The sequence below is a fragment of the Leptopilina boulardi genome, unplaced genomic scaffold (genome assembly GCF_019393585.1).
Source record: "Leptopilina boulardi isolate dan_hultmark-lab unplaced genomic scaffold, ZJU_Lbou_2.1 LbouV2_58, whole genome shotgun sequence".
NCBI lineage: Eukaryota > Metazoa > Arthropoda > Insecta > Hymenoptera > Figitidae > Leptopilina > Leptopilina boulardi.
Genome location: NW_026138003.1, coordinates 656,774 through 679,467, shown reverse-complemented (window position 1 = coordinate 679,467; position 22,694 = coordinate 656,774). Strand labels below are relative to the sequence as shown.

The window sequence follows — 22,694 nt, the reverse complement described above, 5'->3', positions numbered from 1 at the left end:
TTTAAAAAAATTAATGTAATTATATAATTTATTATTGTATAATTAGTTTCTTATATTAAATCTTAATATTAGACAAATTTTGAGCATATTTAAGAGAAATAATTTGTCTAATTTTTCTATCGGACCGTTGATCAGAATTTATCAAGTTGGTCTAGACAATAACTAGACGAAAAAAACGCAACATTCCATTCGAGTAATTAACCATAGTTGCAATGTTAAGTTACTAGACAGCTTCTAGCGCAACTGTCCAGTGCCACGATAATTACTGGGTCAAATTTCTACTAGGGCAATATTTTTGAAGGTTCTATAACTTTTTAGATTGTAAAACAATTGAATTTTTAAGATCTTAGAGTAAGTTGTAAGGTTATAAAATATCCTTCAACTTTTTCTACGACTGAAGATTTTACATTAACAAATAGTTGAAGGTTCTAGAATAAATTTTAGGAATATAAAACAAATTTTAAGTTCACAGAATAACTATCAAGAAGATTGTAAATCAAACTCGAAAGTTGTAAAGCAAACTTGAATGTTTTGGAACAAAGTTTATTAATTTAAAGGAAAATTTAAAGTTTTAGAATAACTTTGAACCAAAGTTAACAAAATAGAAAATTTTCCTTTATTAATAATTAAAGTGATTCTTTAAAAATATTTCTGTATATTTAAAATTTATTTTATATTTCGTTCTAATTTGAAATGAATTTAACGTTCTGTGAAAATACACTGAAATTGGATGGTGACATTTAATATAATCTTTAAGGGGATATGGCGCTACTTGCAATAGTTAAATGTTTGATTCAGAGGTGAATTTCTGAGATGTTGACCACTCAGTCCTAAATACTCACTGAGAGTGGTGACTGGATCGGAAATGTCGTTTGAATTGGAAATACGAAGTTTACGTCTTGAATCGACCATAGGGTGTGTGCAGACGGCTTACGGAGGCGTATAAACAGCTTAAGGGGGCACCATGGTAACAGGGTTTTCACTATCCTTCAACCTCCTGTTTCACCTTCATCCTCCTTCTCTCCTTAGACTTATTTTCTCACCCAGAAAATAAAACGGAAGTCTGCGAAAGAAAGATCAGATAACTCTCAAGTAGTGGTCGACTTTTGTGTGAATTCTGAGAAAAGGGGCTTTCAACTCAGAAAAAGAAAATAATTCTTCAAAAAAAAAAATTAAAAAAATTATTCCCACCTTCTTTTCTTTGACAATTTAATTTTATAAACTTATTGTTAGTGCATTTACAGTTTTTTTCAAACATAGAGAAAACTGCGGTGGCCTTTACCGTATCCTTATTTTAAATAGGACAAAGTAGGGAAATTTCTGCACCTTAAGCTAAAATTATCTAAATTTATGTTTGTCTCATAAGACTTACCGTGGATGTCCCAGTTACCGTCCACCTAAGACCTAGTTTCCGTCCAGTTTAATTTTCAAAATAACATTTATAAAAAAATTATTTTCTTTTATTTGTTTACTTAAACTAATAAGTCGATTGTGTGCCAAAAGGAATAAATTATTGTTAAAAAATAATTTAAATTACTATACGAGATATTTGTAAAATGGACGGAAACTGGGACATGGACAGTAACTGGTACATCCACGGTAATTTTAAAGTTATTTTCGGACAAACATTAAGTCAAGTTTTAGGTCAGAATAAAACAGAAATATGATTTAAGTTTATCTTCTATCTTGGCCTTGAATTTTGAGGTTATATTTTCTCCATGACCTTAAACTTTAACGTTAGATAAAAATTCAGTTAAATAAAAGTTTTATCTAATAAAAAAAAATCAGTGAACCAAAAAATATGACATAAAAAATTCGTCTAAATTATATTTTTTTTTCAAATAAAACTTTGCTTTAATAAAAATACTACAGTGGAAAAATTCGATTAAATATTAGAAATTCGGCCTTAAATAAATTTAATATCTACTGGATATATATTCATGCCGTCTGTGAATACTATATATATATATATATATATATATATATATATATATGGTGAATCTTCTTTGCTCTCTTGGAGTAATAATCATAAATGATTGGTGCACTAAAGTAGCATATATGAAAAGGAAATAAAGAAGACGTTAATACGATAACAAGACTTACATTCATTCTTGTGCGTTCTCTTCGTCTGCTCATAAGTCCCTGCGATCTTGGTCATAAAAGAAATTCAAACGTTTCACATTGTGTAGAGGAACAATGGCGATTTGTTGCCGCTTCAGGAAGTACCTCTGTGTAAGTCTTTACCTTCCTCGCACGCGATAAGGAAGGAAGCCCTCAACTTACCCCTTTGCTCTATTCTCATCACTTTTTAAGTATATTTTCTCCTTGATAAATTCCTTCCGTTAGAGACAGTAAATTTTTCGATTTTCTACATGGAAAATCTTCTTTTTCATCTTATTTTTTGTATATATATATTTGTTTTTCTCTTTTCGAAAATATCATCTTTTTTTCTACGTTTCCAATCTTTTCAAAGTTGAGTATGTTTATGAAACTTTATTTATTTCTTAATATAAATAGAAGCTATCAATCTCTCTTGAGTCAATACACAGACTTTTCTTACTGTTTTAACAGTACAACTGTCCTCAACAGTACAACTGTCCTCAACAGAAGATCTGTTTCTATGATAATTTCTAAAATTATTATCAAAGAGTTGAAAAAAAAAACAGGCAGCATGGTGGGATACGAGCCCACGACCTTTCTATTTCCGGTAGACTGCTCTTACCTTTTATTTATTTCTCATCTAAATTATGCTTTATGAAATTTAAATTCTCATTTGTGTAAATAAATTATATTTAAATATACAGTAAAAATATTTATTTAGCTTATGTTATAATTTTATAAAATAAAATAGGTTTAATTAATGAAAAGCATTGAGACATTTGACTTGTCGAAATTTTTGTGGTATCAAATGTAAAATTTGTCACTGCGCGATTAATAAGAAAGGGAAATTTTAAACGGTAGAAGGGTTTTCCCACTACTCGAAAGGTGTGGCTAAAATGACAAATTTAAATCGCATTAAATTTTATATTATATAATTATATTGTTAATAAAGAAAATAAACTGCGGAGTGACATTTTCTAAATAAACATTGATAGACTTATAAATTATTGAAGTGTTTTCTTGTTTTATTTTTTTTTATTCTATTAACCATTTATCCTCTTCACACGTAAAAAGAATCCTATTAAATAATTTTTAAAGACTTTAACGTGTCGACAAAATTATGAAATTTTTATTTAGCAGAATTTTACAAAGTAGATTTTATAATGAGCCTAATTTTCATATTGGAAGACTGTTTTTTTAACTATATTCTAATTTAATAGAACTTCTATTGCACTGAAAATGAAATTAACTGAAAGTTATATTTATGAAAAATAAGTACTGTTTTTAATATTAAAACCAAGCGATAAATATAACAGTAATTTTTATTTTGAGTAAAAATTTGAATGTGAATTGATTTCGCGCCATGTCGCGTCAAGGCACTCTCACACCTTTTTTGCTGCCTGCCTGCCTGCAGGTTACCATGGCAACGCATGAGTGTGAGTGAGACAGAAAAATTTGAATATTCAAAATTTTAAATCTTCTGTCGCACTCATTCTAATGCATTGCCATGGTAACCTGCAGGCTTCAGTAAAGAAGGCATGGTCTTCACTTTTGATTCAGCTATCAAATTAACAGTCTCATTTTAATTTTTGAAAAGGAAGAATTGTATAAAAAGGATACTGAGAGTTAACCAACAAAATTTTGATGTGATTCAAAATCTAACTGATGAGTTAACAGTGCATATTTAATCTCTTTGGTTTTTACAAAAAACAATGTAATTCTCTATTTCTTTTTTTTTTATTTCTTAAATGTTTTAAATTAATTGTAATATCTTTTGTGGCAATTGTCGGAGGTCTTGTTCGCTTAACCAAATCTCAGTTTCTCATATTATAAAATATTAGCGTCGCGTAAGGAAAATTATTATTGTCGTCAGACAATGACATATTGTTTTATATAGCGTCATGGAGTAATCAGTTTGTTAATTATTATCTTTTATCACGTTTTTATTGTGAAATAATTTTATTTTATTATTGTAAATTCATTTTGTATTTTTTTTTTAATTTTAAAATCATTTTTATTTTATATTAATTTGTCTTGTTTAAAACGTTATGAATTACACTGGAAACTTCCAAGAGCGTACGGCCTTAGTCTTAGTCCGCTCTACGGAAAAATGTCCTTCACGTGGAATACTATAAACACTCAGGGCCGTACAATGAACTACCAGTGCTTTTAGCAAAAATACATTCTACATATTATTATAAATATTAATACATTTTGTTTTTATAGTAAAGTATTGTAAGTTGTCATTTTATAATTAATATTTTTTTCAAAATTTAGTAATTAATAAGCCAATAAAACTGCTTGCAAAGTAACGGTACTCTCAAAGCAGACGCTCCTGCTTTCTGTTTCTGATCCCGCCCATCTCTTCTCTTCTCACTCTCTACCATCCCGCGCTGATAGTTCGTCCGCTCTCGGGAAGACTGCTCTTGGGAGTTTCCAGTGTATCATTAAATAATCGTTATCCGGAATTTCTTTGTATCTTTTTCTTATTAATTTAATAGAAATTGTTCGATATTTAATTCACTACCACAAACATTCCGTCAGGTCTAATGTTGGAAATATTTTTGCGTCCCAGATTGACGCTGTAAATCAATTATAAATAAAATAGATATATTAATGAAGATTAATTAATTATAAACGAAATATTTTATTGACTATATATACACTGAGAAAACGATATGTTTGATTCAAACATAATATGTTTAACCCAAACTTAAAATAGCTTTGTTATACAGTCAAACATATTTATGTTTAAATTAAATATATTCTCTGGTTGATTCAATGTGAAAATATATTTAATTTAAACATAAATTATGGTTGATTTCAATTTATTCATAATAAATTTTTATGTTTAAATCAAACATAAAAATTTTAAACATATTTTCAGTTTAAGCCAAACAGAAAATATGTTTGAATCAAACATAATTATTCAAACAAATAATAATTTTAAGCCAAAGTAGAAAATATTTTCTATATATTAAAATTAAACATAAAAACTGTGTTGGGTTAAACAAAAACTTTTAAACTGATCTTTATATTTGAAACAAATAATTCTTTTTCTCAGTGTACTATCACAGAAAAAAACCTAATCTCAAATTGAGTACAAAATTTATACTCAATTTGATACGCATCAAAAATGTGACAGGCAGATGGCGCCACGTTCTATGTCATTTAACATGAATTCATTTTGAGATGCAACAAATATGAGTCCAACTTTTTTTCTGTGATATCGAGATTAATATTTATTATTAAATTGTTGGAATACTATTTTTTTGAATGTCTCATAAATTATATAATTGGGGATGTTATATTTAATATTGTATGTGAATTGCGAAATTGATTAAAGACATAATACAAAGTACTTATGGAAATTGAGAAAAAAAAGAAATATATGGAAAATGAACTTTCGCTTCTAAAAATAATCGAGAGCTTTTTAGAATGCTTGCGCGGCTTTAAGCCGCTGCTTGAAATCGTAATGCAACCGGCAGCTGATCCGTAAAGCCAGAATATTAGCTAGAACGGAACGTTTTTTTCCCCCCCCCAGAATCTCTGCATTACAATGATTTTTACTCTGAATGGCCCTAAAGTGCCAAGCTATCACATGACAAAGGAAAATCTTCTTTAAAAATATTACCTTCTCCCGAGTCGCATATAATATCTTTTATATACTTTTTTTTCATAAGATTGTAATATTTTTTAATCTTTTGAACAGTTATAAAAAAATCAGCTAATAATAAATTGATAATGAATTAGTACTTATATAATCTATAACAAATAAGATATAAATAATTTAATTACAAATAATAGTTAAATGATAATTAATAAGTTGATGGAAAATTGAAAATGTTTGTTCTTTTAACATGAGTGGGAAACAATGGAGGTACTTTAATAAAGTGGAAGTTTATAACTATTTTTTTTTTTAAAGTTATATGCTTCCGGGAATTAAATTCAGTAGCTGCATATATTATAACGACGGTTTCTGATATTTATCTCTTAAGAGAATAGCTTCTATATAAACGAGACTGTTGAAATCCGTAAATTTTAATATATAAATTTTTTTTTTCATATTCTATTCTTTTCCCTCTTCATATATTTATATCTTTAATTTTATAACATCATTTTAATTATCATCCAATAAATTTATGTTTCAATAAATTTTCAATACTTTTTCATTGCATAAAAAGATATAAAAATGACATTAAAATACATTTTTCACTGCTCAATTATCATTCTAATTCATTGCTCGTTATATTTTTTTTAAATATTTACGTGTTCAGTTCGTGGACAATTACCTTCCATTATTTCCTCTTTGTTTTGAATCAATGTTTTTTCCATTATTTTCATTATTCTTTCTTTTATTATTATTATTAATTATTCTTTATTAATTATAAATATTTAATTAAATATAATATTAAATAAATATAACAATAAATAAATAAAAATAATATACTAAAGAAATTTAAAAAAAAACTATTCCTTTGGTGACAGAATGCTTATAGTTGAAGTCCTACGTGACCTTTCCCACATATATGTGTGTATGTGAAAAGCATCAAAATTAAAGTGAATTTCTGAGCCGGAACTGTGCTGCGCACAGCAACACACAACTTAAAATTTAATTACACATGTTTCCCTAACTATGCACTGATTCAAGGATTTGAGTTGTTCTAATTTTAACAAGGGTTTATTTCTCTATTATCAAACTCAACGTTAGTCAACTTTTCCTAATTTATGACATTCTATTTTATATATCTGATTTTCAAATTTGCGACAGTGAACAAAAACTTTAAAATAAATTCCAAAAGTTACAGTTAAATTGGAATTAATAATTTTGTAAATTTTGAAATTAATTTATTCATGATTTATGATAAAGTTGTTATTAGATATTACCAATTATGAGTTAGTTTATTGTTAATTGAAGATTCTTTTAATCGACTGTAGTAAATATGACAGGGTTGAGTGTTCGTTTCCCGGCACTTAAGAATTATTTCAATTAGATTTATATAACAGCCTAACTATTATAATGTATATTTCTAAAACAATACGATACTTAAAATTAGTAATAGTTATAATAAAAATAATAATTATTCTAAACTTTAGAAATTATAATTATAATTCATTTACATATACATATTAAATGAAACCAAATGACATTAATTAATTTCTGTAATTAAATTGTGTAAAATTATCAGCAAATATAGGTTACAATAATTATCAAATTACGATTTTCAATTAATTTATAATGAAATCATATTATAAATGAAAAAAAAAAAGAATGGAAAAGTACGAGCAGTTAATATGCTTCAATATTTATGCTATCAGTCGATTTAAAATCTGTGATCCACATGATTGTTATTAGGTAGGTGATAAAAAACAGGCGCATACATATTGAATGGCTGTAAAAAAAATAAACATCTCCTGTCCACTTCAATAAATTAATTTCTTTTATACGATTTTTTGCTCGACTGTTTTTTACTGCACTTCAAACATTTTTCTCTTGACGTTCTATTCGCTCATTTCCCATTGTCTATCAATCTTTCTGTCTCTCCCATTTTTTTTGACGATTTTTTTTTCTTTATTTATTTTTTTTTTCCTCTTGCACCATTTCCCAAGAAAGTAAAGAGATTCCGTATCATACTTTCACCGAGTACAGAGTAGGTACAGCGGATGGCTAGTCAAAGTATACCATTAAACAAGAATATACGTATTTTATATGGATGTATACATATATACATATGAATATAGTGTGTGAGATGTGTTGGAGAACCCTCTTTAGACGACATGCAGGATGAATTTCTAATGGAGGCGCAACGTAAGTGCTTAGACGACGTTTCGGTCTGTTCTCGAACAATTTGTTTAGTGTGTGCTTTGTCGAGAAATAACAATCAACGAGTAATTTTGAAAATTGCTCGGCAAGTGATTATATGAATAAACCACTTCACTATTGCACTCGAAAGTCGAATGAAACTCGTTAAAAATTTTCGTTGAGTGATTTCAATTTTAATTGGCATTAAAATTCATCCCATTTAATCAAATTCGCAATTTCACGAACACATATTGTATAAATATATGTATATATATATATATATATATATATATATATATGTTGCAACAAAATGCATTAAACGTTCAACAAAACTTTTACAATCAGTGATGAAGCATTGTATGCAAAAGTCAGATCATTCATATATGTGTTAACAAATTATTTTTTTATATATATTACAAAATACCAAAAAACAATTTGTGAACGTTCACATTTTCTATGCGAAATAATAAAAAAAAAATGTTTTACTTTTAAAGGAGGCTTTACAACGAGGAGTAAATAAATCAGAATTTCTGTGTTCACCTACTTCAAAACAATTCAAAATATTTCACTCGTTACACGATACTTGAAATGATTCATGATACTTAATATACTACTTCACGATAATTCAGGATATATATCAAAATAATTCTGAATAATTCAATGTACTGAAGCATTCATAAGCTCTCAGTCCGGGGATTATTACACAGAAAAAACCTTGTCTCATTTTTGATGCAAATCAAAATGAGCCAATGCTAAACGACATAGACAGTGGCGCCACCAACCTGGTTCATTTTTGTTGCACATCAAAATGAACCGCCTACACGGCTCATTCTGAGTTCAGTTTTTTTTCTGTGTAATATATTATGTAATTTCTTATTCTTATTTAGTTAAATTTGCGTGACACATCGATTCTGAGAAGCAAATGAGTTCAAACATGTGGCCGATAAATTGTAAACATAAATGTTTAGGGAAGTATCACCCACATTCTATTATCTCTAATTCAAAGAAACAATAGTATTGTTAAAATTTAAAGGGACTTTATATTCTTAATTTCTATTATTCAATATAATGAGACACGTGCTAACTATATCATCAGATAAGATTGTAAACGTGTAGTAAAATTTATGAATGAAAATACGTTAGTATTTATCTTTTTTTTGCTTTTCCAAATTCTATATTATACTTATATATATCTATATTCTTCTCTTTTATTTTTAAATTATTTGTCGCTTTTCAAACTAAATTAGAGGAATCTTTCCAATAATTATTTAGTTTTTTAGCTTTTGTTATTAACTTTTCAAAATTCTCTTTCTTGTTTAAACAATTGATTGTTTATCGTTTCAAACAATTTGATGCTAAGAAAATAATAATAATAAATAAAAGAATTAATTATTCTTATTTAAGTAATGTAAATAAACAATCAATATGACAATATAGTTTTTCTTTGTTTATAAAAACGATTGTGAGTCTTTCCTCATTAATTCTCTCAATTCTGAATAGAATAAAATTTACTTTTAACTTAGTAATTAATAAATAAATAAATAAAAATAAATACAAACACACCTTGATTTTGTGATAATCTCACTATAAAATCGATTTGCAATTATTGTTTACGTGGTTTATGAAATCTACAAAAAAATATAAAATAAATTATTTTAACAGTATTATAAAACTTTACCTAACAAAATTTTGAGGGTTAGTTTCTCCTAACTCTATTTCTAAATTTTCTATTCTTGGTATAAAAAAATTAAACTTTAATGACTCATCATAGTTCAACAATATATTGTTAAACTATAATGTTTACATTAAACTTCAATAGATTTATCTCTGAAAAACCCTACTAGATAATTAATTTGAATAAATTAATTATATGCTATTCTAGCTAATTCTTGGGCTTGTCAGGATCATCTCTATAGTTTAATCTTTCAAATTGTCATGTGGATCGCCTATTGCAATGCACATGGCATATAAGAATATTAAACAAGAATTACGATTTATCTTTTTAACCACTCTTGGACAATCAACAGTGTTGGTAGAGATCGTTAAAATGCCCCTGACCATTGATTTTCCGTGGCTTGACTTTGAACATTTATTTGTTGGTATTATTTTGTTGTTTTGTCAAATAATAATTTTTTCTATTGCAGATTTGGAATGTCTGTCGTGTTGGTAGAAATCTTTCGAGAGCTCCTGACAACAGACTTTCCTCTTAAGCAATTTTTTATTGTTAATTTAGGACGAACCAATCGTATTGGTAGAAATCGTTAGAGAGTCCCTAACAATTGGTCTCCCAAAATCAACAATTATTAAATAAATTTTATTTTTAATTACGATTTAGTCCTTTTTATCTTTCTCGCCCAGAGATGCAGATCGTTTAGGTAGAGATCGTTAGAAAGCCCCCAACAATGTGCATTTCTCAAGTTTGAAAGACTTGACTTTGTAGATTTTATAGTTCTGAAATTTCTTTATAATAAAATATAGAAGAAAGCTCTTACCAGTTTAAAACTGTTCAGATAAAAGAGACAGAAATACGCATTTACTTGGCTTATATAGTTGCGTCCCTACCCTTAATTTTCTGGGGTAAGTAAAATTCAAAATGTGCAAGTGTATGAGTAAGGAATTTCAAATTGATTGAGCGAAAATCCGCGAGTTTCCCTTACCACTTTACGCTGGGCGCTTCTCCCATGTATTTCTTACCGCCAATTTCTCCCTCTATTTGGATTATTCGCGGCGTCTATTTTCGGATAGCCAATTCCATTTAAATTATTTTCTAAGGACGGAGATATTTTTCTCTCTCTAATTCCGTTTCTAACGTTCGCCAAGAACAATGCCATTGTTTACCTGTCAATCATTTTTCTCTAAGTGATTTTCATTTTCTAAAATCTTTAATTTCTCAAAAAATAGTAATTTTAAAATTATATAACTTTTACCATTAATTTTTAAATAATTTTTACTTTAATATAACATACAATTTTATTCAATTATTATTAATTTCAGCAATTTTTAAAATTAATTTTTATTCTATAAAAATTCTTATTTGTAAAAAAAACTTTAAATTTAAATTAAATTAATAATTCTCTTAATTCGTATTTATATCTACCTTCTCTTTCTATTATTTTTCCTGTTTATGTTTTCATTGTGTTATCTATAGATATCTTCTATATTTTTCTATATTTCTCTGTATAATTTTATTTTTAATATTTATTAATTTATAATTTTTAAATAATTTATAATTATTTTATAATAAAATTTTTGACTATTGAAATTTATTTCAAAATATTTCAAAACAATCCACAGTACTTCAAGGTACTTTAGGGTATATCACGATACTTCAGATACACGGAAAGAAATGCTATCGAAATTTCAGCCCTAAACTTATGGTTGAGATTTCTGGTTGAATTGGTTATACAGTCTATCAAATTGGTAGGTAAGTTAGGTTATATTAGCCATGTGAAGTTTGATTCAAACATCTTGCTCTTTGGAAGTACTATTCGTTTGGTTGGATTACCCAAACTGTATGGCAGTAACAGTGCTATGTTGATTTAGTTATACGATATGACAGAAACAGCAATAATTGTGGCAGTAATTACGAAAAATTTCTTTCAGTGTAATAGAGGGTATTTCCAATACTTCAAAGTGCTTTGAGATATTGCAAAATATTTCTAGATAATTCTGATTAGTTTATGGTACTTTACACGGAGAAACTTTAAGTATCACTTTTTGTTAAACTCATATGTATTTTTAGTAAATTGACTACTAAAGTGCGGAAAAAACGAGAAAAAAGACGATATTTCTTACTTAATAGAAGTCTCTTTAACAATATATGACTTCTTTTTTTCAATATTTTGTAGTCAAGTTAAGAAAAATTCGACGTGGACAGTGTCGTAACTAACAAAGGTTAGATGAAGCCCCGACTTAATCGCAACATTTATTCATTAACTTTTAATTGAATCATAAATAATATTAATGAGAATTTACTGTAGGTTATTTTTCTTTTTCTGTGTTTAAAATTTCACAATCCGGTTAGATTATACATCGAAAATACTTTTTTTATAAAGTTAAGAGTGCTTAAAACATAAAGTACTCTTCTGAGCACATGTGAGCTTGTCTATAAACCCCCCCCCCCAAAAAAAAATATATCATGTCATGTACATCTCTTATATCCAAGCTTATAATTCTTTTAATTATTGAGAATCAGTTTCAAATCAACACTATTTTTGTTTTTTCTTTTTTTGTAAAGTTGAAGTGTATTTGTGTTACTTCGTGTCAGTAAAAGTGAGGTTAGGTGCGATACAATACTTATACGACAAAGTTATTAATCAAGACAAGACAGCGGAAACACCAAGGCGAAGGAACAAGTTCTCATCAGATCACGGAAGTTAAGCAACGTTGGACGCGGTTAGTACTTGAATGGGTGACCACTTGCATTGACATTCGACGAAATGTTTTTTCGTGAAATTTAATTTTCGATCTAATGACAAATTTTAGTAGTCAGACTGAAAAAAATTGATATCGTTGCAGTTTTTCCCCACTTTAGTAGTCAATTTACTAAAAATACAGAGTGAGTTTAAGAAGAAGTGATACACAAAGTTTCTCCGTGTAGGATATTTCACGATACTTGAAATAATTCAGTATATTTTAGATAATTTAAAATACTTGACAGTAAGTACTTTCAAGATATTTCACGTTACTGCATTAATTTATATTTAACGTTACTTGATTAATTTAAATACTTCAAGTTATTTTGAAATATTTCAAATTAATTTACAGTACTTTAAGATATACTTCAGGATATTTAACGGTACTTTAGATAATTCATGATACTTTAATTAATTTAAAATACTTTAAGGGAGCATAGGCAGTCAGCGACGCGAAAGTAGATGGCTTAACTCGATTTTTTTGTAAAAAAATGAATGTAATTTTTTTATGTTAACTTTTTGCATCATATTAATATATATTTGAAGAAAATTTCGTAATTTTTTTGTTAAAAAATAATGAAAATTGTAAGCGGTATACACTGTAAAAAAATTAGGGAGTTAACATTACTGAGAGTTGGGAGTTAAAATTTTTGAGTTAAAAATCAACTCAAAATGGGAGTTAATAATTAAATTAACTCCCTAAAACCAACTCCCTAGACATAAAATTAACTCGTAAAGCATTAACTCCCTTTGCTTCAACTCCAAAAGGGTGGGACTTATATAGCATCCCGCAGGGAGTTGAAATTCAACTTCTTTTTTTACAGTATAACGAATTTAGTGAAGTTCTTTAAAAACAGTCTCTTAACGGTGGCACAATAAATCCCGACAGGATCAAAGATATTTATTGTTAAAATGTTGCATTTATTCACAAATAAATGTGATTTTTTTTAAAAAAAAATTAAAAGCAAAAAAAAATTTTTGATAAAAAAAGATGGGACAGATGGTAATAATTAAAGAAGTAGAGTGTTGAAAAAAAGGGTTAAAGTAGATGGAATATTTACGAGGAAAATCAATTTTCGTTATAAGACAGCAGAAAGTCTATTGTTAGATTATATTAGAGAGTGAAGTTTTTGCATGGATAATAACCACACAGATTGAGAAGAGTGAACACACATAAACATTCCTACAGGTAGAAATAGAAAAGGAAAAGACAGCAGCAGTAGCAAAAGCGAGTCGTCGACGACTGCCCTCGACGAATGAGGTGATGCAGCAACGCTGCGTCATTATTTTGTTAATTAAATGAACTTTGGTATCTGCCGCGAGCGACTGCAATTAAATGGGCCCTTTGAGAGGTAACTTCGCCACCTTGACTTTAACGACAGTCCTACCTTTTCCCACCATCACCTGACACTTCGTTATTTAGATTATCCTGGTCGCACAGTGAGTATTTCCTCCCCCCTCTTTATCCTCATTTTCTCGTCTAAAGTTTCTTAACCCCCTTCTCTCTCTCTCTCTCTCTTTCTCTCTATCTATCTATCTCTCTTTCCCTATCGCTCACACCACGGCTTTTCAAAACGAAATAATTAAATGTAGAAATGTCCCCAGTGGTAAACCGGCATCCGCTTTCCACTAATCTCCCAGTTTTCAATAAAGCTCAACTTCGATCGTATCGTTCCGCACACTGTGAAATAAACGATATTTCATCGTTGAGTGTAAATATACAGAAAGATACGAAAGAGGTAAAAAAAGAGGATTGAGAACTAGAACCAATTATCTGATGTATTCAAATAAGCTTTGTTCTTTCGATTAATTTTTATCCGATTTTCGGGATAAATATAATCTTTTGTTATTAGTGCTTGTGTTTACTTAAAAAAGCGTTTCTCGCATTTTTTTTACAATTTTTATTTATTGCATTGTGCCGCAATATTTTTTGTTGCGCAAAAAAAAAACTTAAAAAAATAGTACAATGTCCTACATTAATTGAATAGAGAAAAATGCACCAGAAGGTGTATCCATTTTTATTTACTTTTTCTAACTTCATTTTTCTCTGATTACAAATTTTATTATTTAAAAAAAAAATATATAACCAAAACCAGTCGATGTTGTCAGATTAAATAGCGACAATTATTTTTAATCAATCAAAAGTTTTATTTGCAAATTTTTGGTACCCCTATGGGTTCTCTTCTGTCATACCGTCTATCGCTAATTTAGTTATGAAAGAATTGGAAAAAAATGTTTTCAAATATTTAGATTTTAAACCCTTATTTTATAAAAGGTTTGTTGATGATAGCATATAGCATTGATTCCAATAAAAAACAAAATAGACTATTTTCTTAATGAGTTGAATAAACATAATCAAAATAAAACATTCAATTCACTATAGAAATAGGGTAAAAATCGATCAAATTTTTTGATGTGATTGTCATAAATAAAAATAACACAGGCCGCCCGACAATATTTACTTTTCAAGAATCAGACAATAATTTTCCGAAAATTTTCGACGTACTCAACAAAAATTCGATGTCAGATTTTCAAAATTCAAAATGGCGGACGATTTTTTTAAATATCAAAGAAGTCGCCATACTTAGAAAATTGAATGAACGATTACTCAGAGATAAATGAAGATTTTTTAAATTTTCAAAATGAGTTTTAAAGGGGAAGAATAACACTCTAAGATGCAAAATTGACCTTTTAGAAAAAAATTATCTCTTGATCTTAGATGGAAAAGTTCCCGGTAGTGACTATCGGTACCGCTACCTGTACGTAATGGCTACCGGTACTCACTTCCGGTATTCGTTACCGGTAGTTACTATCGAGTTATTACCGGTATTTTTTCCGGGAATCGCAACCAAAATTTGTTATAATTCCTGGAAGAATTATCGGTAATAACTACCGGTAGCGATTAGCGGTAGTGGCTACCGGGAACTTTTCCACCTGGGATGTTGCATGTCCTCAAATGTGGTTAAAAAACGGGGTTTTTTTTGCACTTTAAGGTTAGAATAACTTGAAAACTTGACGTGCATGGTCAATTTTGAGGTCGGATTCGGATTCAGCACGTCGAAAACCTTCGGAAAAATGTTGTCTGATTCTTGAAAAGCCATACTAAAAAAAAAGTAGAATTTTTAACCCAAAATCGGTATAAAAATTAACTGGAACAAATTTTATCCTAGTTGAGGGCGCCACTGTCTATGTGAATTATCATTGGTTAAAATTACCCGCAACAAAATTTATCCAACGTTTTTTCTATGAGTAAATTGAATCAACTTTTGTTGGCCCGTGTAATAAAATGATTACAAACTGGTATAGAAAACCTATATTCGGTCCGGAAGATACTTAATTATTCATTTTAATTCTAATTCTTATATATAAATTATAAAATAGTTCTTTTTCAAAAATATAATTTTCTTTCTCCGAGTGAATTAATTATTTTCTTTTGGTTATTTCGGCGTTATGCATTTCATTAACAATTAAAATTCAAAGTGCAGATAAAGAGTTAATTTTTATTATCAGTATAAAATATTCATTTAAATTATATATTCGTAAACTGAATTATTAAAAATAAATAAATTTAGAAATCAATTAAATAATATTAAATAGAAAAAGAAATGTATAAAAATATAATTTTATAACTCATATTAAAATTATACTAGTTTATTCTTTTCGTTTTTTCTCAGAATATTGTATTTAAGAAAATGTTTTGTAATACTCTTTAAAAATTTCGATATTCTGGTATTTAAAAGAAGCCATCAGAAAAATTTCACAAACTTGTTTATAATTTAATACAAAAGTTTTCGATATAATTCTCTAAACTTAATCTTGGTCTTGACAAATTGACAAGCTAATTTAAACGTCGAATCAGTGATTGGAAAATTAATTTAAACTATATATATACAACCTCGACAGTTAAGTTATAACCTTTTTTTTTAAATTGTTTGAGACATTAAAGTTTTTAAAAAAAGTTTATTTAGTATACACATATAAGAATAAATCTACGTGTACGTTGTTTGCTTTTTGAAATTTTAATACATTATGTAAAATATCATACAACGTTTCATTATGGACATAAGAAAAAATTTCACTACGTATACTTATATTAAACTGGGAATAAACAAAATTTAATGTAATACCAACATACAATTTTTGGTTAAGATCTTTTAAATGAACAATTTTTTTTTCACTACCAAGCTTGATTTAAATTAGTAAGGCTACTCCGAAAAGTGATAGAAAAAACTCCTGGGAATACACACTAAAAAAGAAATCTTGATTTCAGCCTATTTTTGAGGCTGAATTTAAGGTGTAAACGGAGTCAGACCAATTAAAAAAGGACAGACTTATGCAAAATATATTATGGGCTTAATTTAAGGTGTAAACGGTTTAAGACTTTGTTTTTACTGTGTATCATATATTGTATGAAAAATAATGAGCGTTATAAAAAATAAGAGTAATATGATAAACTTAAAAAAAATTCCTAACATAATAAGGCTGCGTATTAAAAAAAATGGTTCATATAAAAATTAAAATGAATTATAAACAAACTGCCAAACATTATTTTCTACCGGCTAACTTTCAGATTTCCTAATTATTAGCCTCCGAAGTAGAAGCGTACATATAGTTTGGCAAGGAAAACTTTCTCACGCAACTGTACATGTATCAAGGTGTATATCTACATCGTGCTCTGTGAAGCAGACGCTTATGGTAGTTTGCATGAACAGTGATGAACCGTAAAGCTCCCTGTCGACCTTGTGCGCACCTATCTATCGTTGCTCATACTTTAACATATACATGTGCATAAGTGTATATTGTACAAAATCAGACATACATGTATATATGTATATATACACTTGAAAATGGGCGTGTGAAGTTTGAAGTGCACGCGAGCACGTCAGACTCAACTTGAAATTGAGTTGTCATCCACTCGCCAAGTTATAGTTATATATATAGTGGTACCTTTATAATGTAAAGGAGAAATGTTTGGTTCCAAACAAGATTGGTCGCCGAACGGTGACTAACTTGTACCACCTCATCTCCTCTCGTGAATTCTCTCAAAGGTAACCACTAGAAGGACAAAAAAGATTAAAAACATTTTTTTGGCATTAAAAATAGTGGTACACTTTAATAAAAAATTATCTGGAACTTGCTTCATATTGCTTAAAGTAACAAGAAAATTTTAAACCCAAGATTCTAGAACATTTAATTATTTACGTCTTGCAACAATTTTAAGTGGAGTCTTATTTGGTTAACCCCTTTGCAGTCTAGTAGAAAAATCGTTTGTGAGCCCAAATCATCGTATTAAAAGTTTTTGGGGTCGCTGAATCCAAATTTAAGGTCAGATTTCAAAAATTCAAAATGGCGGACCCAATATGGCGGAAAAATTTAAAATTGATTCGTTTTCGTTCAAAATTTGGTTTTCGGGGGTTTTTAGGATCGCTAAATTCAAATTTGACCTCAAATTTTGATTCAGACTCCCAAAAACCCCCGAAAACAAAATTTTGAACGAATCGAACCAATTTTAAATTTTTCCGCCCTATTGGGTCCGCCGTTTTTAATTTTTTAAATTTGATCTCAAATTTGGATTCATCGACCCCAAAAACCCCCGAGTACCGAATTTTAAACGAATCGAATCAATTTTAAAATTTTCTACCATATTGGGTCCCCAATATTAGGTCCGCCATTTTGAATTTTTTAAATCTGATCTAAAATTTGAATTTAGCGACCCTTAAAACCCTAAAGGAACTATTTTTATGTAAATCTAATCAATTTTTATGAGCCAAAAGTTCTGAACGTTCAAATGAACAAAATATTTTTTTCAATCTATAAATTATTAAAAATTTTGATGGCCATGTAAAATAAAACAGTAAATTAAACAATTATTAAATTAATAACTACTTTTTAGATATTTAAAACAATATTTTGTAATAAAATTCCTACTTAAAGAAGTTGGAAAAAAAATTTCGTTCATTTGAACGTTCAAAACTTTTGGCTCATCAATTTTAAAATTTTTTTGGACGCCATATTAAGTCCGACATTTTGAATTTTTTAAATCTGAAAACTATAGAAAAAGATTGATTGTTGAAATGACAAGAATAGTAACTTAAAATTCAGTTAACGAATGATTAACGAATGAAATGATGTTAAATAAGAGCTCATGTAAAAATATGCAACTTTATTAATTAAATTCCTCAAAAACGGAAAAGTAAAAAATTTTGAATAAAATTGTTTTTGAATCTACACTCAGAAAAAAATTCGTTTGAAGCAACCAAATTTTGGTTAAATCAACAAAATAAATGCATTGATATACAGTTAACCAAACATTTGGTTGCATAAACCAAACGTTTATTTAGCTCAATCAAATTTTTTCTTTGTTCAAAAAATTTAATAAAATAAACCAAACAGTTATTTAGATCAAATAAATATTTATTTGAATTAAACAAATTTTGTTTGAACTAACCAAAAAATTGGGTAAATATAAAAAAATGGTACATTTGGTTCAAACATATCTTTTTTCTGAGTGTAAAGATTCTCAAAGACGTATTTTATTATATATTTCAAAATAATCTTAATACTTTTAGACCTCCATTAAGTTAATATCGACGCTCAGCGTAGAAATTTATTTTTCACAGGACCAAAATTATCAAATCATTTTTAAAAAGGTTTTGGGTCCACATAATACCTTGAAAAGTATTTCTCAAGGCATTATTTAAATTGAAAATCTTAAAAAATGAAATAATTTGACATTTTTGGTACAGTGAAAAACAATTTTTCCGGCTGAGCGTCGACGCCAACTTCATGGAGGTTCTTTTAGGATTTGAAAGAAAAATTAACTTTCAACTCAAGAGAAAAAAGTTTTTGATGGTTTAAACAAAAATTTTCAGTAATTTTTTTGTGTTTATTTTTTATTTTAAATTAAAATTTTAATTCGAAATCGCGTTCAGAATGTTATGACTTTCAGATATGTAGTAATTAAAATTACGATTTTTTCAAAATTTTAAATGAAAAATTTAAATTTACAATAAATTGATTAAAGTATTTAAAGATATGAAGTAATAAATAAAATATGTTTTCACAGTTCTCCTGCAAATACTGACCTTATTTTTTGCGATTTTTCATTAATTATGAGAAAGTGACGTTATAAATTAAATAAAAAATTTACCACATATAAAGTACTTGCGTTGAACTTTATTATATTTTCTTTGTGCTTCTTTTTTTTCTCTTGATTATGTTAAAAATTAAGAAAATAAAATCCGAACGATTTTTTAAAAAAAGTCCGCCATATTGGATCCGCCATTTTGAATTTTGAAAAACTGACCTCGGATTCGTAATCAGCGACTCCGAAAACCCCCGAATAATAAATTTTGTATAAATCCATCCATTATTTTTTGTGTTAATGTGAATTTTCTGTAAACGATCTTAATTTCCTGGATAAATTGTTTATAAACAACCATAACTTTTGTAATTTTTAATATTTTGTCTGGCCACTTTCAGATTTCTTTTTTAGTGTTATTAACTTGAAGTTAAAGTACTTTTTAGACTTTAAATGAGAAAAAAATGTTGTGTCCATATTTTTTTCATTTTCGACCTTCGTTTCTAGAATCACACATATATATATATAAATTTATTTTAAATTTAGATAGTCTTTATAAAATGCAAAAATATTTTTTGCACTTTTATGATAAATTATAATTATGTTCTTTTGAATATTTTCTTAAGGCTGAAACCGAACGCACACTGAAAAAAAATGTATTTAATTCAAATAATTGGTTACTTGACTAACATCAAATAAATATTTACTTGAACCAAATAATTTCTGTTTTTCAATTAAATAAACTGTATTTGAGGCAATAATTTTGAAACAAATACCATTTAATTCAGTCAAATAATAATTAGTGAATACAAATATTTTATTTGATAATAGTTAAGTAACCGATGATTTTTAAGTGTATATTCAGGTGGCATATAATTAATTAAACAATAAATAAAATGACAGTCATTATACTAATGCCAGAAACAATATATCTAATCAAATTATGATTCATATAGAATTTCATTATTATTCTCATTAAAATAAAATTCATGATCATAGAGTTTAGTAATATCAATATTAATGTCTAACCAATTAATAATATATTAATGCTGCGTGATTTCAAATATGTACAATAATCCAAGTAATTTATAATTGTTATACATATATATGTAATTATTAAATTATTTACTTGTTATTCAAAGCAATATATATTTTGTTTGGATTATTATCTCATATATATAATATATATTGATAACAATCCGTAAATATTATATACTATACTGAGAAAAATAATTTCGTAATAATAAGAAAATAATTTAGTTGGCCTTACTAAAATACGGTTGTCACAACTGAATAGAAAGTGTCAATAAATCGAGAAGTTTAGTTGGATCTACCAAAAAATATATTTGAAGCTTTCATGTTTACGAACTAAATAGTTTGGTTCCCAGTCTTTCGCGTCGTGAAGTTTCAGTGTTAAAGTTTTTCACAGGAAAAACTGTAAGGATTTACGAATAATATACGAGAATGAGTCACCTCTTTGCGATAAGGAATAGGTGATCAGTCTATGGCGAACCGTCGACCAAGCCTACACATACTTTATCCTGGACTGTATTTCTCTAAAAATATATTGTGCACATTATTTCATTTTAATTGTTTTATTTAATCTGAATCCTCACAAAACAAAGTGTTATTTTAACCCACAATTTAGTGTTAAAATAACCTGAAACAAATTCTAACCCTAGTGAAGGTTAAATCTTACGGGTTCTTAGCATTAGACAAAATTAACCGCAACAAAAATGACACCAACTTTTTTCTGTGTATGTTTTTCAGACATTTTTTTAATAACAAGTTTGTGTAGTGAGAATAAATAAATAAAACTTGTTAAAAGAACGAAAGTTTTTTTCCAGCCTTTATACATTCACTGTAAAACGGAAGGTATTAATTTAATACCGACTTTAGATACTAAATTGTTATTTGGTTCTATTTTGATACCTAAAATCGGTACTGTTTTAGTACCTTCTTTTTGCAGTGTTGTGAAAATGATTTAATCTCAAATTGTTAGTAGGATTCGTAGAGTAGTGGTCAGCGTTCTCGACTTGCGTTGCGTAGTTTGAGGGTTCGAGCCCCAGCAGTGTTAGGTTTTTTTTCGCGATGGAAATTAATTTAAGTAGGCATAGGTAGATTATATAAAGTGAAAAGGGTGAACCAAAAGATAAGTTGGTTGAGAAAACAAAAAAAAAAATTTCATTTAACAAAATTTTTTGATTGCTTAAAAACAATAATTTAGTTGTACGAAACAAAAAATTTGGTAGATCGAACAAAACGATTCATCAAAAAAATTTTGTTCTGACAACCAAACGGCCTAGTTGCATCTATATTAAATAAAAAATTTGGTAGAGAGAACCAAACTTTGATAAAGATGATACTAAACATTTTTCTCAGTGTAATGATATTTATAATTAAAATAATATTTAAAATAGTTTCAGTAGAAAATAAATTATATTTTTTTTTATTTATTTATATGATATTTTAAATATATTACGTGTTTAATGGAAAAAAGTTTTATTTTATTCTTTGCAAATAACAAAGGAATTTGTATGTTTGAACTTTAAAACAAAACTCTTTAAAATACTTGTTGGGAAAAAAAATTTTTTTTTTCAACTTAAAATCGGAGCGTAAATATTTATATTAATATTTCTACTCAGAAAAAAGAACCTTCATATCTGAAAAGACATATTTCCTCGGTGCGTTTTCCTTTCTGTCTTACTTTATATTTTTTATCTTCCTCACGAAAAGACACTCCAAGCGGAAAATGGTTAGAACCCAGCTTTTAACTTGAAAGTAATTTCCTTTTGATATGAAATTCAATATTTCCTTCTGTCGTTATATAGCGCACTTTTTCTTTGTCCATTAAAGATTCGCCGTGAACTCAGAGAGAAGAAAGTATTGAATTCTTTTGCAAGTACATTTCATATATAAAGCAATAAAACGTCACTAAACGTTTTCTTTCAGTTATCAGCTTTAGATATATATATATATATATATATATATAATTTTTTTTTATTTCGGCAAACTCAAATACTTTCTCTTGTTCTTTATATATGTTTCATAGTTTCAGATTTTTTTTTGTCATAAATTCCAAGAATATATATATATATATTGCTAAATGAATCATAAATATTATTATTACATAAAGTTTCGAGCGTATAATATTTTGATAGACTGAAATAATTCTCATGCGAAACAACTGTTGGAACATTTTAAAAAAAAATTTATACTTTAAATATAGGTATTTTTAATAAAATATTTTAAATAACTGAAATTTGAAAAAATATCAAAATATTTTAACTTTGAT

At 27.7% G+C, this 22,694-nt stretch overlaps 1 protein-coding gene across 2 annotated transcripts in view; it reads left to right on the top strand.

The window, feature by feature from the left end:
• LOC127290259 (beta-1-syntrophin) overlaps positions 1-22,694 on the top strand; it is a 634,564-nt gene that overhangs the window by 554,297 nt on the left and 57,573 nt on the right. The gene's annotated exons all lie outside the window — the stretch shown is intronic.